This window comes from Schistocerca americana, chromosome 6, assembly GCF_021461395.2.
Source record: "Schistocerca americana isolate TAMUIC-IGC-003095 chromosome 6, iqSchAmer2.1, whole genome shotgun sequence".
Taxonomy (NCBI): Eukaryota; Metazoa; Arthropoda; class Insecta; order Orthoptera; family Acrididae; genus Schistocerca; species Schistocerca americana.
The window spans coordinates 580,804,755-580,822,340 of record NC_060124.1 but is presented as its reverse complement, the minus strand read 5'-3'; positions in this window follow the sequence as shown (position 1 = coordinate 580,822,340).

Below are 17,586 nucleotides of genomic sequence, written 5' to 3'. Positions count from 1 at the left end.
ACCACAGAATTGTGTGCAAAGCTGAATGTCGAACGTAATGCCTTGGAAACAATGTTGGAACATCTCAGTTATCGCAAAGTCTGTGCGAGATGGGTCCCACGGATGCCTGCACAAGAACAAAAAAAATCATCGAATGGAAATTTGTTGAGACCTGCTGGACCAATATGAAGCTGAAGGTGACAATTTTCTGAATACATTGTCACCGGAGATGACGTGGTGTCACCACTACGATCCAGAATCCAGAAGACAGTACATGGAATGGCAACATGCGAATTCCTCATCAAACAAGAAACTCAAGACACAGCTGTCTGCAGGCAAAGTGATGTGCACAGTATTGTGGGATAGCCAGAGTGAGCATTGTGGGATAGTAAGAGTGTGGTTCTGTTGGATGTCCTGGAGCCTGGTTCAAATGGCTATGAGCACTATGGGACTTAACATCTGAGGTCATGAGTCCCCTAGACTTAGAACTACTTAAACCTAACTAACCTAAGGACATCACACACATCCATGCCCGAGGCAGGATTCGAATCCGTGACTGTAGAAGCAGCGCATTTCTGGACTGAAGTGCCTAGAACCGCTCGGTCACAGCAGCCGGTCTGGAGCCTGGAAAAAGCTGTCAATTCAGTACGCTACAAGACAACACCGATTAAGTTGAAAGAGCAACTTTCATCTGAAAAATGATAACGCCAGGCTCCACACCAGTTTTGTGACCACTCAAATCATTGCAAAATTCGGCTGACCGTACAGTCCCTATTTAGCGCCGTCAGGCTTCCATCTCCTTGGGTCTCTGAACAATGGACTACGTGACGAACATTTTCAAGAATCGGGTGCTGTTGTTAAAGCAATAAGAAAGTGGTTAGCCTCAGACGCTTCCAATTCTTACAAACGCAACATGCAGGCTCTGTTTCATTATTAGCATACGTGCATAACAAATGGTGGTGACTATGTGGAAAAATAACATTCTGTAGCTGAAATACTGCTCTATTTATCTGTGCTGTTGTGATTTATGTATCTCCTGCAGTTTCCATGAATAAAAATAGGACGCATTAGTCTTGTAGCGATTCTTGTATCATAATATGAACCCTTCTAGTGTCTGCAGGTCTCTTCCATGTGTATAACTTTCTTTCAGGATTTTTAAACCAAGTGTCAGCGATGATTAAATTATTCTCTGCAGAAAATTCTGCTATGTGGTTTCCTCTTTCATTCCTTACTCTCCCCCCCCCCCCCCTCCCCCCGCCTCAGTCCATTTTCACCTACAATTTTTCCTTCTATCCTTTACCTACAATCGCACTCCAGTCCCCATCGCAATTAAATTTTCGTCTTCCTTAACTATCCGAATAACTTCTTTTAATTCATCATACACTTCTTCATTCTCTTCATCATCTACGGAGCTAGTTGGCATATAAATTTATAGTGTTGTGGTATGTGTTGGCTTTCTGAATCACTTGGCTATGATAGTGCATTCATTCTACTGTTCGTAGTAGCTTAGCTGTATTCCTATATTCTCATTCATTATTATACCTACTCCTGTATTACACCTATTTGGTTTTATATTTATAACCCTGTATTCACTTGCCCATAAGTCTTGTTCCTCCTGCTACCAAACTTCACTAATTCCCACTACATCTAATTTCATCCTATCCGTTTCCTGCTTAAAATTTTTATCATACATGGGCAATTAAGGAATCTATCACTCCACACTCTGCTCTGTAGAACGCCAGTTTTGTTTCTACTTATGATGACATCCTCCTGAGTAGTCCCCTCCCAGAGATCTGAAGGTGTCCTATTTTACCTCTGGAATATTTTATCCAAAATGATTGTATAATCATTTAATCAAAGGGCTGTGCTGCATGCCCTTGGGAAAAATTACAGCTGTAGGTTCCCCTTGCTGTCAGCACAAAAGGCCGTTTTGGTTGATGTTACAAGGCCAGATCAGTCAATCATACAGACTGTTGCCCCTGCAACTACTGAAAAGATCGTTGTCCCTCTTCAGGAACCACACATTTGTCTGGTCTCTCAACAGATAGAGCTCCATTGTGGTTGCACCTGCAGAACGACTGTATTGTTGTGGCACACAAGTGGTGGGATCCAGAAAGGTGAATTTTTATGGTTAGGCCGTTTGGGGGGATTCCATGGTTTAGGCAGCATTTAAGAAACAGGATTTAGGATTGGGTTTTAGTTAAGGAAAGGCATACTTTTCTGAACTGGTGCAGAAAGATGGAGTAGGTATCCATCGTGGCAGGAATGGTGTAAAGGGAACTGGAATGACCCGGAAATGCGCAAAATAGATGTTGAAGGTTGTGAGAGGAGCTTGATAAGAAAAAAATATACGTAAGCAATACGTAGACATGCAAAAACAAGCGCACATACGAAAAAATATGCACACATACATTAAAATATGCACGAATATGTAAAAAAAGGGTGAAACCGCATGAAATTACGTAAAAAAAAACACACAATTACCTTAAAATCACATTGAGGATCAGAGGTTCGTGTGGCACAGGCAGGTGTGGAAAATACAACACTAAAGTACATCAAGATGACGGATAAAGTGGTATCAATAGGAATAATTATAGCTATCTGAGGAAAGAATCTAGGGCATTAAATGTTGCAATAACAATCAATGCCGTCAAGAAGCCTGTGTCGCGTGTGGATGATCACTGATACAGTGCGGGTTGGGAGAAGATTCAGTTTGGAAGGCAGTGAATAAACACATGAAAGAAGAACCGGCACTGAGAAGAGTAATGCAGTAGAGAATAATAACAAAGAAAAACATCACAGCGCTGCAGCATGGTTAGAAAAGCCGTTCATCAAAATCAAACAACGGAAAATCCACGTAGAAAATCAACAACATAGGAAAAGATACATTGCTACTTACTATAAAGATAACACGATAAGTTGCTGACAGGCACAATGAAAACACACTTATACATAAAGTTCCATCAGAAAAAGAAAAAAAAACACCATTCATTCACACAATCAAACACTCCTCACGCACACATAACTGCCCACTCCAGCAGCTCAGAACAGAACGCTACTATTACGTGAGATGGAAGTAGCAATCTAGAGAGGGCGAGGAAGGGAAAGCATAGCAGTGTACAGGGGGGGAGGGGCAGACGTGCTGTCTGCAGGATTGTGCAGGGCAGGGACCAGAATGCAACAGGCGCGGCGTCAGGAGGTTGCTCGGCAGGGAGGTGGGGGAAATGGATCGAAAAAGGAGAGGAGCAGGGAAAGATGGGTCGGTGCATTGGCATAGAGCGGAAAAAAAGGTGGGAAACGAGAATGGGAAGAAGGTAAAAGGACAGAGAGGGTGGAAACTGTTGGGTGAAGGTTGTGGGGAAGGCAGAGAGGGTGGAAACTGTTAGAGGGAGGTTGTGGGGGACAGTATGCTACCACAAGGTGAGGCTGGGATGACTATGGGAGAGGAGAATGTGTTGCAAGGATAACTCCCATTTGCACGGTTTAGAAAAGCTGGTGGTGGAGGCGAGCATCCAGAACGCTTGGGTAGTGAAGCAGTCACTGAAATCAAGCATGTTATATTCAGCTACATGTGTGATAGGGTGGCATAATTTGCTCTTGCCCACCTCTCTGATGGCTCCATCTGCACATCTGACCACATTAAACCTATCAACCACCAACAATACCCGCATTTTGACAGCTGTTATCCCTTTCACACCAAAAAAATCTTTCCCATACAGCATGGCCACCCGAGGACAGCATACCTGCAGTGACAATAACTCCCTTGCCCAGTATGCTGAGGGTTTCACTAAGGCCTTCACAGATGTGCACTATACCCAGCCCTAGTCTGCAAACAGATCTTCTACATCATTTCCCATCATACCCTATCCTCCTACCACCCCACAAGAACCAGCCACAATTGAATGCCTCCTCCATCACCCCAGACTGGAACAACTGAACAACATCCTTCACGAGCACTTTGATTACCTTTCATCATGCCATGAATTAAGGGACACCGTACCTGACATCCTTCCTACGCCTCCTAAAATGGTGTTCTGTCATCCACCAAACGTCCACAACATCCAAGTCTGTGCCACTCCCAATTCCAACTGCTTGCCAGAAGGATCATATCCCTGTTGAAGACTCAGGTGAGAAACCTGCCCAATCCACCCACCATCATCCTACTTCAGTCCTGTTACAAGTTTGTCCTATCCCATCAGGGGCTGGGCCAACTGTTAAAGCGGCTATATCATTTACCAGCTCTGCTGTAGTCACTGCACAGCTTTTGATATTGGTATAAGTACCAACCAGCTGCCCACCAGGATAAATGGCCACTGCCAAACTGTGGCCAAGAGCAAAGTAGACCACCCTTAGCACAACACGCAGGTGAACATAATATGGTTGGTTTCAATGGCTGCTTCACTATTATATTGGAGACAAGTGGATCCTTCCTTCCATCACAAGCTTTTCTGAAGTGCACAGATGGGAGTTATTCTTACGATACGTTCTCTGCTTCTGTAATTATTCCAGCCTCAATCTACAATAACATATTGTCCCCACACCCTCCACCCAACACTTTCCACTCCCTGAGCCCAGGCATCTCCTCCCCACTCTCGTCTCCCACCCCGTCAATGCACCCAACCCTGTTTCCCCGCTCCTCTCCTTTTCACCCCATTTTTCCCCTCCCTGCCCCATAATATCCTGATGCTGCTGCACCTGCTGGCATTCTAGTCCCTGCACGCTGTCAGACAACACTCCTCTCCCCCCAACCGCACACTGCTATGCTTTCCCCTTTCAGGTTGCTGCTTCCATTCTACATAATAGTTGCACTCTTGTCAGATTTCCCGGAGTTGGCAGTCATGTACATAAGGTGTGCTTGCTTTTGTGAATGAATGGTGTGTGTTTCTCTTTCTTCTGACGAAGTCTGTGGCCAAAATTTTGTGTGCAATTGTCTTTTAATTGTGCTTGCCTACAGTTTAATGTGTAATCTTTACAGTGAAAAGCAATCTATCTTTTCCTGGATTGTTGATATTCCTACCTGGAGTTCCAATTTTTGATCTTGTGATCTATGTGACGTAAAATGATATATTTTTGTAGATACATCCAACGGCATATAATGGATCATGTCTGTGGAAAGTGTTGCGAACAGAATTAGTCACAAGGTAGTAATAAATTTAAATCTTTTGCACAATAGGGCACTTTTTCAGGGACCTCATTGTTTATGACATCTATCTCCTCAACTGTGTGTCTTACATTTATATAATTTTGCTGGTACATTCCATGGCATAAGTGATTTGTATTTGCAAAATTTGTCACAAATGCAGTTTTAAGTAAAGAAGCAATAAATTAAAACATCATTCACCAAGCAACAGTTTTACTGCATAAACAATGAGAACATAGTAAGCCATTAACCTTTTTCCTGTCATCATTTTGTGGGAGCTGTCAGCAAGAAAAAGTTCTGTAAGTGTCTGAATTATATGCAAAGTTTGTTGCAAGTCACTAAGTTCTCTCGCAGAAGAGTTTCTGTGAAGTCTGGAAGGTAGGAGATCAGGTACTGGCAGAATTGAAGCTGTGAGGACGGGTTGCAAATCGTGCTTGGGTAGCCCAGATGGTAGAGCACTTATCCGCAAAAGGCAAAGGTTCCCAGTTCAAGTCTCGGTCCGGGACACAGTTTTCATATGCCAGGAAGTTTCATATCAGTGCACACTCTGCTGCAGAGTGAAAATTTTCATTCTGGAAACATCCCGCCAGGCTGTGGCACAGCCATGTCTCTGCAATATCCTTTCTTCCAGGAGTGCTAGTTCTGTAAGTTTTGCAGGAGAGCTTCTGTGGAGTTTGGAAGGTAGGATACAAGGTACTGGAGGAAACAAACCTGTGAGGAAGGGACGTGAATTGTGCTTGGGTAGCTCAGATGGTAGAGCACTTGCCCGCGAAAAGCAAAGATCCCAAGCTTGAGTCTCGGTCCGGCACACGGTATATATCTGCCAGGAACTTTCATATCTACGTACACTCCGCTGCAGGGTGAAAATTTTATTCTGTGAAGTATGGCTATTCACACATTGTGGTCTACACTGCTTTTTCACTCCCGACCCTTTGGTAAGTAGGTGGTTCTTAACCCACAGCTATTCTTCCCAAATAGTAATATGTGAATAAAGTTCGGTTACAATTGGTCCAGGGGTTAGGAGGAGATGTGATATATACATTTGTACATCCATTTTTATACATAAATCAAAAAAGTTTTGCATCACCTTGGTTCCAAGAGTTCCAGAACCTGGACAGAAAATTGGAATAGAGATCAACATAAATGTAATTTCCACCCTTTTATTGCTCATGAAAACCACACATTGCATATTGTACCACCATACAGCTAGACCTTCAGAGGTGATGGTCCAGACTGCTGTACACGCCAGTGCCTCTAATACCCAGTAGCACGTCCTCCTGCATCAAGGCACTGTTGGTCCAGATTGTCCCACTCCACAACAGCAATTCGGCGTAAATCCCTCAGATTGGTTGGTGGGTCACATCATCCATAAATAGACCTTTTCGATCTATCCCAAGCATATTGGATACGATTCATGTCTGGAGAACATGCTGACCACTCTAGTCGAGCAATGCCATTATCCTGAAGGAAGTCATTCACAAGACATGCGCGATGGGGGTGAAAATTGTCATCCATAAAGATGAATGCCTTGTCAATATGCTGCTGCCGATATGGTTGCACTATCGGTCAGAGGATGGCATTCACAAATTGTACAACCATTATGGCGCCTTCCATGACAACGAAGTGGTGTCCATTGGCCCCACATAATGCCACCACAAAACAGCACGGAAACTTCACCTTGCTGCACTCACTGGACAGTGTGTCTAAGGCGTTCAGCCTGATCAGGTTGCCTCCAAACACGTTTCCAACGATTGTCTACTTGAAGGCATATGCGACACTCATCGCTGAAGAGAACATGATGCCAATTCTGATTGGTCCATTCGGCATGTTGTTGGGCCCATGCGTACCACGCTGCATGGTGACGTGGTTGCAAAGATGGACCTCTCCATGGACATTGGGCGTGAAGTTGTGTCTCATGCAGCCTATTGTGCAAAGTTCAAGTCATAGCATGACATCCTGTGGCTGCACAAAAAGCATTATTCAACATGGTGGCGTTGCTGTCGGGATTCCTCCGAGCCATAATCTGTAGTTCGTGATCATCCACTGCCGTAGTAGCCCTTGGGTGGCCTGAGCGAGGCATGTCACTGACAGTTACTGTTCTCTGCATCTCCCCATGTCTGAACAACATCACTTTCGTTCACTCTGAGATGCCTGGACACTTCCATAATTGAGAGCCCTTCCTGGCACAAAATAACAATGTGGATGTGATTCAACAGCAGGTACTGACCATCTAGGCACGGTTGAATTACAAACACAAGCCATGTACCTCCTTCCTGGTGGAATGACTGGAACTGACTGGCTGTCGGCCCCCTCCGTCTAATAGGTGCTGCTCATGCATGGTTTTTTACATCTTTGGGTGGGTTTAGTGACATCTCTGAACAGTCAAAGGGACTGTGTTTGTGATACAATATCCACAGTCACCGTCTGTCTTCAGGAGTTCTGGGAACCGGGGTGATGCAAAACTTTTTTTGATATGTGTAGTATGTATGGATTTTGTGATTCCATTAAAGTGTTATCATGTGTTTCAAATCCACACACAGTACATGTACAATAAGAATACGTGTGTATTATTTAACAGGTGGTTTTCCATAACAATGTTACAGTATCGAGGATACACAGTAATTGGTGAAAATATTACGTCTGTTCTTTCAGAACTTCTCATTTGTGTCTGCTGCCATACGGTACACAATGGGGTGGATAACTGGAGGCAACTATGTTTATAAGAATAAGAAGACTCGTAAGCTGAAAATATTTTTTATTTTCAACAAGACAATGTCTTAAGTATACCTCTGAAGATGCAGGGTTATGGATCATGTACAACACATCACACACCCTCAAAACACCATTTCGGTCACATGACTTAAACTGTATCAAGAACATCTGAAAAGACTTGGAAGACGGGATCATGAAACACCGTATCACAAGTAAAACACAATGACATTATTCTGCAGAAATTGAATTATATTGTTTAAGACTTAACTAGTAAGCACGTACATCAATGCTATTCATACAATAGGCAGGATAACCAAGTACTAGTGGTGTGTTTTATTTATCTGAATACTTATGTCCAACAGTTTGGAGAACATTTTTCAGTTTTCATGATGTGTTCATGTTTAACTAAATAGATATGACATAAAAATGAAATAAAGGTTTGTTAAAAATACAGAAGAAATTTACTTACTTTACTGTGTACATTTTGGTAGTCAAATGTTCTCTTTTTACGGTCGATGTTTGAATACTTCTTTCTGCCTCTGTACAGGTTCAGACCATCATCACTGCCTCACATCTTGGTGTAACATTACTTGGTCATGCATGAAATTGTGTAAAGTGGTGAGGAGAAATATCTCTATTGATTGTCACTACTGTGGCAACGAACTTATTAGGTACCAATTTTTGTAATCGCCTAAAAATAATGATGTCACTGGTTACAAGTAAAAGTAGCTAACACATTTCACTGCACCTTAGTCAGATGTTAGAAGATCATAATGGCAGGAAAGAAAAGAAAAACTTTGTCTCACGGCAAAGTTCTGCAGATTCAGTTTTTGCTGAAATGTTAGTAAAATTAATAGAAAACTCCAGACCAGGCTTTCATCACACTGGCTACAGCAATTTTTAATGAGAAATCTTAGAACAGCCCTTTTCGTCAGTCAGTATATCAATCTTTGACATGCACATTTTTGACAATCGAGTAGCACCCACATGGGATCAATAAACAACAGAAGAGGACACACATGAAAAAAATGAAAGTAGAAATTCGACAGTGACTGAGGAGATTGTAGCCTTACGTTGGGAATAGTTAATAAATGTTGACAAAAAGACTTGGTTAAAATTCTAGTACCTGGCCTCAATATGTCTGATAGTAAATACCTAATCTGAAGACATAAGTGGTCTTGGGAATACAATTCTATAACAAAAACTGTACAGTGATCACTTGTGCAACATTATTTTACTCTAACATTTTGGAGGCTATGAATGGCTAAGAGAGTTTCAAATGAGTGAAAATACATTCTTATTCCTGCATAAATACATAGCTTATATACTGCCATTAGTAACTGATGGTGTGCAACAGGCTTTGCCACGAAAAAGGCACATCAGGTACAGCAGTCTACAAATTAGCTGCTGCCCAAGATAATAGGGCTGTTACCAAGCAACTTGACTTTGATAATTCAGCAGATGTGTCAGCATTAACGTAACTCTTAATCTAATAAAGATGAAATGTCCTTTTCAGTTAAATAAATAAAATGAATAACTTACCGGTCAACCCAACATCACTAATTTCTCTTCAGTCCATACATATCAAGTTGTACTCATTAACACACTGACTGAGCTGAGGAGCCCATCAGTCACACCTGTGCCTCAAGCAGAACACTGTGCCTGCTGACAGCAATGTGCTCCACTGCGTAATTAAGTTTGTTGATGAATTGTACATGATATGGGAAGATGCGATCTTGGGTTGGTGAAATACTGTCAATTAAGCCTTGGTTGCAGTTGTGGATTTTTTACAGGTTTCCTTGCTCTTAAATGCATTAATTTGTATTTCTTGATGAAGCTGACATTGCTAGCCAGAAAACAGGTAAAGTATTGTGTGTTACTTTTGTTAATATGTTAAGTTTACTTTCAGCTATGATATTTTTACTAACAACCATGAAGTTTCAACACTGCTTCACAGCCATTGTACAGATGGCTGCTACATCATGTTGTGTAATGAAAAGTGATCAGTGAGTTGTAATGAAATTGTTAATGTGAGAAACTGACCTGTTTCCCTGACGAATTACTAAGGGTGTTGGAAGTATCAGATTTTGATTTAGGTGCCCCAGAATTTTTGCAGTTTTCTGACGAAGATGAACTTGTGGACACAACTGACAATGATGGTAAAGATAAGAAGTTAAGTGATCCTAAAGCAAACATTAGTCATCACTTTGCAGCAGTGTGTAAGTGCGGACAAAAAAAAAAAGCCCGTATATTTCGGTTAAAAAATACACTTTCTTCCGGATGAAAATACACTTGTTCCATGTTGAGTGATAGTAGATTTTTCATATATTTTCCCTCTGAACTGTAAAATTTATCAATCCTTTGAATGGTTAACATTTTGTACACCAAAGAAGTTCCCAGAACTTTGGGGAGGGAGGGAGGGAGGGAGGGAGAAGGGAGAAGAGAGAGAGAGAGAGAGAGAGAGAGAGAGAGAGAGAGAGAGAGAGAACTTTTTGGAAAGACCTTTTATGTGCAGCAACATATACACTGCACTTTTCATTTAAGCAGTTGCCAGAGAGTGTCAGAAAACAGGCATTATTGTGCAGCTGAGATGATGTAGGAAGCCCGTATGTATAAAGCATTGAGAGATCTTATATTATGACATCAAAGAAACAGGATATCAGGGGATACTCAAAGAGCATCATAATACGTTTGTCCAGATTCACAACGAAGTAGGCCCTACCTAATATTAAGCTTTACAGTGCGGTTTTCGGGATCTAAATTTTCTTGGGGTACCAGTCCTGACTATCCCATGTTTGGTTCTATATGCCATAGATACCAGATGATGGAACATGCACTTGAAAGTAAGCAAACAATTGGAACTAGCCGATACTGTAGAATGAAACACTTCGTTTCAAATAAATTGACTGCCTCAGCAGAAAATATTAATAAAAGCCAAATTTCTTTAGCAAACTGACAAAAATAGCTTCATTGTTAAGCAAGGCGATTAGTGCTTAACTGCCAAAAACGTGGAAATAAAATAAAATCGGAAAACTGAAACTAGTAATATGTTTTTGCCTTCCATAAGTATGTGAATGTATTTTTAATTCACTCGATAGCTCCCGGCCACAGAAATCCATTTTCATTTGATGTGGGTGCTGTAAACAAAGTCGAAACAGCGAAATCACTAAACGTAAACATGGATCACGTGGAGACTGACCCACTCCAACACAGACAATCTGCGCATGAGCGAATCTGGCAGCTAGGGCGTGCCAGAAAATTTTTTCTCGTTAGCATGTGGCTGCTCGCAGCTACTGCTGATAACAACTAGTAGCCACATTTCAAGTACCTGAAAGCGGAAGAACGTACTGCTCACACACAAATCAACTGTGCATAAGCCCACTGGCAACTGCTCAAACGAACCTAATGTAAACAGTTCTGATGTCACGCTAATAAAAAGCAGTTTATTATTACGAAGTACTGCATAGTCCTCGTCCTAAAGCCAATGACACATTTTGCTGTCTGCAGACACTTTTGTGTGCACGGTGATTTGTTGTTGTTAATGGCGCATTTCCTGTGCAACTAAAGTCTTTTTTGTTTTTCCCTTTTGTTTATGTGTTATTGCTGCAGTAGCTGGATACAGTAATATTATTTGTTAGAATATTGGTTCTTACCAGTCAAAATTACAAAAATTAACTGAAAACTATAGCCTGATTTAAAGTAGTTGTCACTTGACGTTTGCGCTGCGATGTTGCGGCGTTGTCACGTCAAGCACTGGCTGGAGGCAGCCGCCTCAGCGCATCGCTACCCCCGGCGATAGAAAATCGTTTTAAAGCCTGTATCTTCTACAAAAAAGTAAGTAAAAAATTTCAAACCCACATATGATGTATATCTCTACAATGTCTCTCAATCTGTCAAATATCTATTCTTAATTTTAATTAGGACAAGAGTTACGTTAATTTGTTTGAAACCATTTAAATTCAAGATTTCGCAAACAGCTTCTAACTTATCACGTCATTACTGAAAATCTATTGGTGTCACAGCAAAATATTTTTTTCCATTCATTACCAAAATAATGCACTCAGCGAAGAACCCTTAAAAGTTTTCGTAGTGCATTACGTTTACTGTATATAAATTTCTGAAAACAGCGTTTCTAAGCAAAGCAACCCTATCAGTACTGAACTCGAAACAAGTATGACGTTTAAAATCTCTATCTCCTGTAAATATTTTGAAATATACGTACAGTATCGGTCTCAGTGGTATCTATAAGCATATCAAATATCTTTTCTTAATTTTAATTAGGGCCGTTGTTACATTAACTATTGAAGTGTGAGAAATTTTCGCGTCCGGAAAAGTTTTCTTCTTTAGATTGCGAATCTAACTATTACGCACATTGAATAACATCTTGGTGTATATACAAAATGAAATAGAATTGAAATTCAAACTTACCGTAAGGAGATGACGAGAGCTGGCCAAACAGTATTTCTCAGTCTCACAACAAGAATAAGAATTAATCGAAATAAATTCACAAACACAATATTTAATGGCAGTAAGTACAGCACACACTATTCAGACAATGCGAAAACACCGCTTAATTCAGAGTCAGAGGAACTACCCATGTCGCTGCTCGTATTGACAGATATAATCAAGTCTTCGACACTTTGTTGTAAGATACCTCCATTGTTCCATGCGTCCTGTATCACTCCTTTCACGTGGTGCACTACCTCCTGCCAGTCTTCCGACGTCACAATTTTAACTGCCTCTTTCAAAAGGCGTTCCACTTCGGTTAATGTGAATTTCTTATTTTCTGCAGCAATATGCCGTTTAACCAGAGCCCAAATCAGCTCTATTGCGTTGAAATGGCAATGGTAAGGAGGCAATCTGAGCACTTTATGCACGTACTTTTTTTTTTTTTTTTTTTTTTTTTTTTTTTTTTTTTTTGCTGCTTCATCCACAATGTAAATCGGATTCTTTGGCTTGTGTTGCGATACAAGTTCCAATAATTCTGCCCTTGTCAAATTACTGTCGAACTGCACCTTATGTTTTTGTAACCAGCCAACAATGTCGTTTTCCCTCGTTGCCCTTGTGGGCGCTTTATCTTGTATTACTGAGTGATAAGGAGCGTTATCCATAACAATGATAGAGTTTTTTTGTTAAGTTCTGGAGCACAGTGTCTTCAAACCATTTCACAAAAGTATTGTGGTTCATCTCTTCGTGGTAGTCTGAGGTCTTATTTGAACTGAATAACAGCACACAATTTGTAATGAAACCTTTTGAATTTCCGGCATGTGTTACAACTATCCTATTTCCTCTGCCGATCAGATCTGCCATACTACCGCTGATGGTACCGTCTGTCCAGCCTTTTTTTAAACGGTGTCATACATTCACCCACGTTTCATCAAGCCAAACGATATCATCAAAATTTGTCCCCACTAATTCTCTAACAAAGCGGCATCGCCAGGCTGCAATTTCTTGGCGTTCTATTAGTAACTTTCTGCCAGAGATGGATTTATAGCGGAATCCTAACATTTTCACGATTCGTAACAAAGACGATTTACTACCATGAAACAGGTCAGCTGCTGTGAGGGTAGCATGTACTTTTTTGAGTGTTGGATACTCCTTCCTCGAATAAAATGCGTATATTTGACGACGAATGGCATCTTCCTGAAAAGAGTCAAGTTTTGTGACCCTCTTCTCTAGTCGCCTATTTTTCCTAGGTGTCTCCAATTTAGATGATTCACTCGAGCCTTCTTTCGTGAATTTCTCCTTGCAGATTCTTATTACTGATCTTCGCTAACTAAATTTCGAAAAACTCCTGGTTTTTTCCATTTTCTCCCGGCTGAAAAAATTCCTGGGTTTCGCCCAGATTTTCTGGGGCGAATACACCCTGTACAATCACTATGGAAGGCTACGATTGTCAGTGGCACTCATTTGAAAAGGAAAACAGTGTGTGTGTGTGTGTGTGTGTGTGTGTGTGTGTGTGTGTGTGTGTGTGTGTGGTCATTGTCCTCCATACATATTTGAAAATATCTTTATTATTCATGGTTTTGATTATTCGTGTATCCTCTCTCCCACACTACCCCAAATAATCTGCAGTATACTGTAACACATGTAAGGATGCTTTGATATCACACACATTTTCCAATACACTTTTTGATAAAGTAATTAATTTTAATGTGACATAAACAGAGGTTACACAGTTTTCAGATGGAATCTATATGTCAAACTGAATGAAAGAATTATGGTAAACAGAAATTCTCAAAAATTTGTAGATTTTTCAGCATTATATTATATCGTGCTTAGGACTTGCAATGTGTCCAACAATATAAGGTAACTGGAGCACAAATGTTCTCTTCAAAACTCACATTTTGTTTACAAGCATGATCAGAAGTTGCTTTCTGTGACCATCCATCACGTCTATTTTGTAGATAATAAATCAGCTGAAAAGATAGCCCCATAAGGCCATGAAAATACCAAATGATTGTGTGTGTGTGTGTGTGTGTGTGTGTGTGTGTGTGTGGAGAGTGGGGGGGAATTAATGGAATTTTTGGCAAACAAAACTGTTCTTATACATGAAACCATTTAGATGATTACTTTTGTTTTTATAGTAAACGTGTTAAGATTTTGAAATTATGCCGTAGTATTGTATATACTTTACATGTGTTGAAATAGAGGCTGCATGAACATGGATTGTGCCTCAAAATTTGGAAAAAAGTTTTGTAGTTGAGCTTATTGGTAATTATTTTAGTAAGGGCTGAAGATGTCACATAACTATTGCACCCCTGTTCCTCTTGTAAAACACTCCTTGAGAACTTATTATGGATCATAATGATGTGGAACAAGTCATTATACACTCACATCGCAAATTAATTTGTACATATGGTTACAATATGTATTTTTTTTCCACACAAAGAAAAAAGATATACGAATGTGAGTTATTAGTTCCTGCACCGCCACCTTTCACACATTACAATAACAGAAATTCTATGGAATAGGAGTTGTCATGTAGAAACCTTTTCAGTTAGTAATCAAATTTTACTTTGCTATCTGTCATATGTTTCATATCACTGGATGAATGATAAAAATTTTTGTTGCAGCACTGTGCACCACTTTTTGTGCTAAAGACAACCTTAATGTGGAATAATGAATGTCACTTTTCCTTATGATATTGTAATTATGTAAGTCATTGTTCCTCTTTAACTGTAGTCGATTAAGTAGTCAGAATGCCCAACTCCTTAAACACAAATGTCTTCAAGATGATTGTGGGTGAGCACGACTTCTTATTCCCACAGTAAGTTTTTGCCTAATGAATATTTTCTTTCTCAAAGATGAGTCATCCCAGAACACCATTCTATACGAAATTATTGAATGAAAATATGCAAAATATGTCAACTTACTGATTTGTCTCTCGCCAAGATCTGGAATGACTAAGCACAAATATGGTGAACTAAGTTGTTTTAGGAGTTGCAAATAGCACAGAAGGGAAGCGTTCTTTTCAACAAACCATATGTTCAAAATCTTTCCATTAGGAAAGGTTGACATGGAAATGAAAAATTAAAACCAACAGACATCGTCAAAAAGTAAAAAAGGAAAACACTGAGTAGATATTTCACGCCAAATGGCTTATTACTTCTCAGACATATGGAGAACCATTTGATGGTATCACAGAATCATTTCTGAATTCCTCTTTTAACACGCCAGAGATAAACGTAATGATTTCTGAAACTCATTGAAGGCCAAGGCTTTGAAGCAAGTGAGGAAGATAGTCACACTCTTGAAACTGTAACACGTAGCTCTGTTCTCTTCATTCAGAACTCATACAGATCAATTCGACTGCTAAATGTAATTTGCACATGGATACTTTAAAATATGAAAAATCTTTTATGACCAATTTAAGAGCGTTTTTTAATTTTGGTATTATTATAGTTTTTGATGGCTTATTTTTCAAATACTTTATGTTCTTCAGATTTATCTTATTTCATTGTTTGACTGTGTTACATATATTTTCAATTTCAATGTACCCATTACATAGTATTTATTGACGTCACATTTATATACATTACTGAAAATCATGTTAAACCTATTAAAACCAATCAATTAATAAAAAAAATATCTCTGCATATACTTGAAAATTATTCAAGAGGAAGCTGTCGTAAGTTCACCATTTTTTTTCTGAGCTGACATGCTGCTGTTCATCAAGTTACTGTAGCGTGAAAACAGCTGATTAGTATTTTTATTTGAATAGGAAAGAAACTACCTTCACCACACCACCAGACATTTGACAATGCACACTTTTCCTGCTGGCATGAAAAGTAGCTTTTCCACCACATTATAAAGGTATCCCTACATAACTGATCTGACTTTAGCAATACACATTACAGAATCATTATATGTCCGTATTTACATTAATGGAGTTAATCATTATCATCCCATGGTTGAAATTAGAACCTAAGGCTTTGAAGTGGCATGGATTTGTTGCCAAGGTGAAACCCAGTGCAGACCTGCCTCATGTTTTTGTGCAACAAATCTTACAAAAACTATAAGTTTTGAAGAGATCTTTAATATGGTGCACCCATTATACTCCATATTTCCATAGTATGCAACTATGTTATATTTACTTACAACGAAATAAATAGTTTGACTGATGCACCACATTAAAAGACTTCTCCAAAATACATTGCTTTTGGTACGATTTATCATGCAAAACTGTCAGGAAATGATATTTTTTTGACTAAAACTGTTATTGCAATGAAGTTTGTTGGATGTAAGGTATTTTCATTTAACTTTATAGCTACAGACATACTTCATTAAGCTGGAAATTAACTTTTGGATTTCCAGCATGCTGGGTTAGTTAATAACAGGACAGTAACTTTTGTGAACCAGTTTGATGTATGAAACATACAAAGTTGCAAAATCAGTTATTTTTATTTAACTGATGACCGGATTTGTGTCTCAGAACCCATCCTCAAGTAATCCCAACAGAAAAAAATAGTGTTCTGTGATAGTGCACATGTTAATATTGCACATTTTAATAGTGTAAATACTTATGTCTACGTCGAAAATCATTGACAGGACAGTTTACACAAAATTTTTACCAGGTGTACCAGTATGAAATGAGCGTTAAGATACAAATGTGTCAAGAGGAAACATTTGTTGTGAACGTTCCTTTTTTTTTTTGCTTGGATGGTATGACATCTGTCAAAGGTATTTAGTTTACATCAAGTCATGGAACAAACAACATCATATGTTTTCATCGTGTTAACAATGTTGAATTTTGTACCAGAGAGTGATGATTTGCGGAAAGCATTAACTTTTTGTTTTCATTTGAAAAAAAGTGCTGCAGAGTTGCATTGAATGTTTGTTAGGCATATGGTGATCATGCTCTATCAGAAGCAACATGCAAAAGATGGTTTCAACAGTTCAGAAATAACGATTTTGATGTAAGAAATAAAGAACGTGGAAGACCACCAAAAAAGTTCGAAGATGCCGAATTGCAAGCAATATTGGATGAAGATACTTTGAGTCAGAAGCAAATGGCAGCAATGCTAAATGTTGCACAACAAACAATTTCTGACCGTTTGAAAGCTATGGGAAAGATCCACAAGTGTGGAAAATGAGTGCCACATGAGCTGAATGAAAGACAGATGGAAAACCGAAAAACCATTTGTCAAATTTTGCTTCAAAGACATGAAAGAAAATCAGTTTTCATCGAATTGTTACTGGTGATGAAAAATGGATTTGTTTTAAGAATCCTAAACGGGAAAAATCATGGGTTA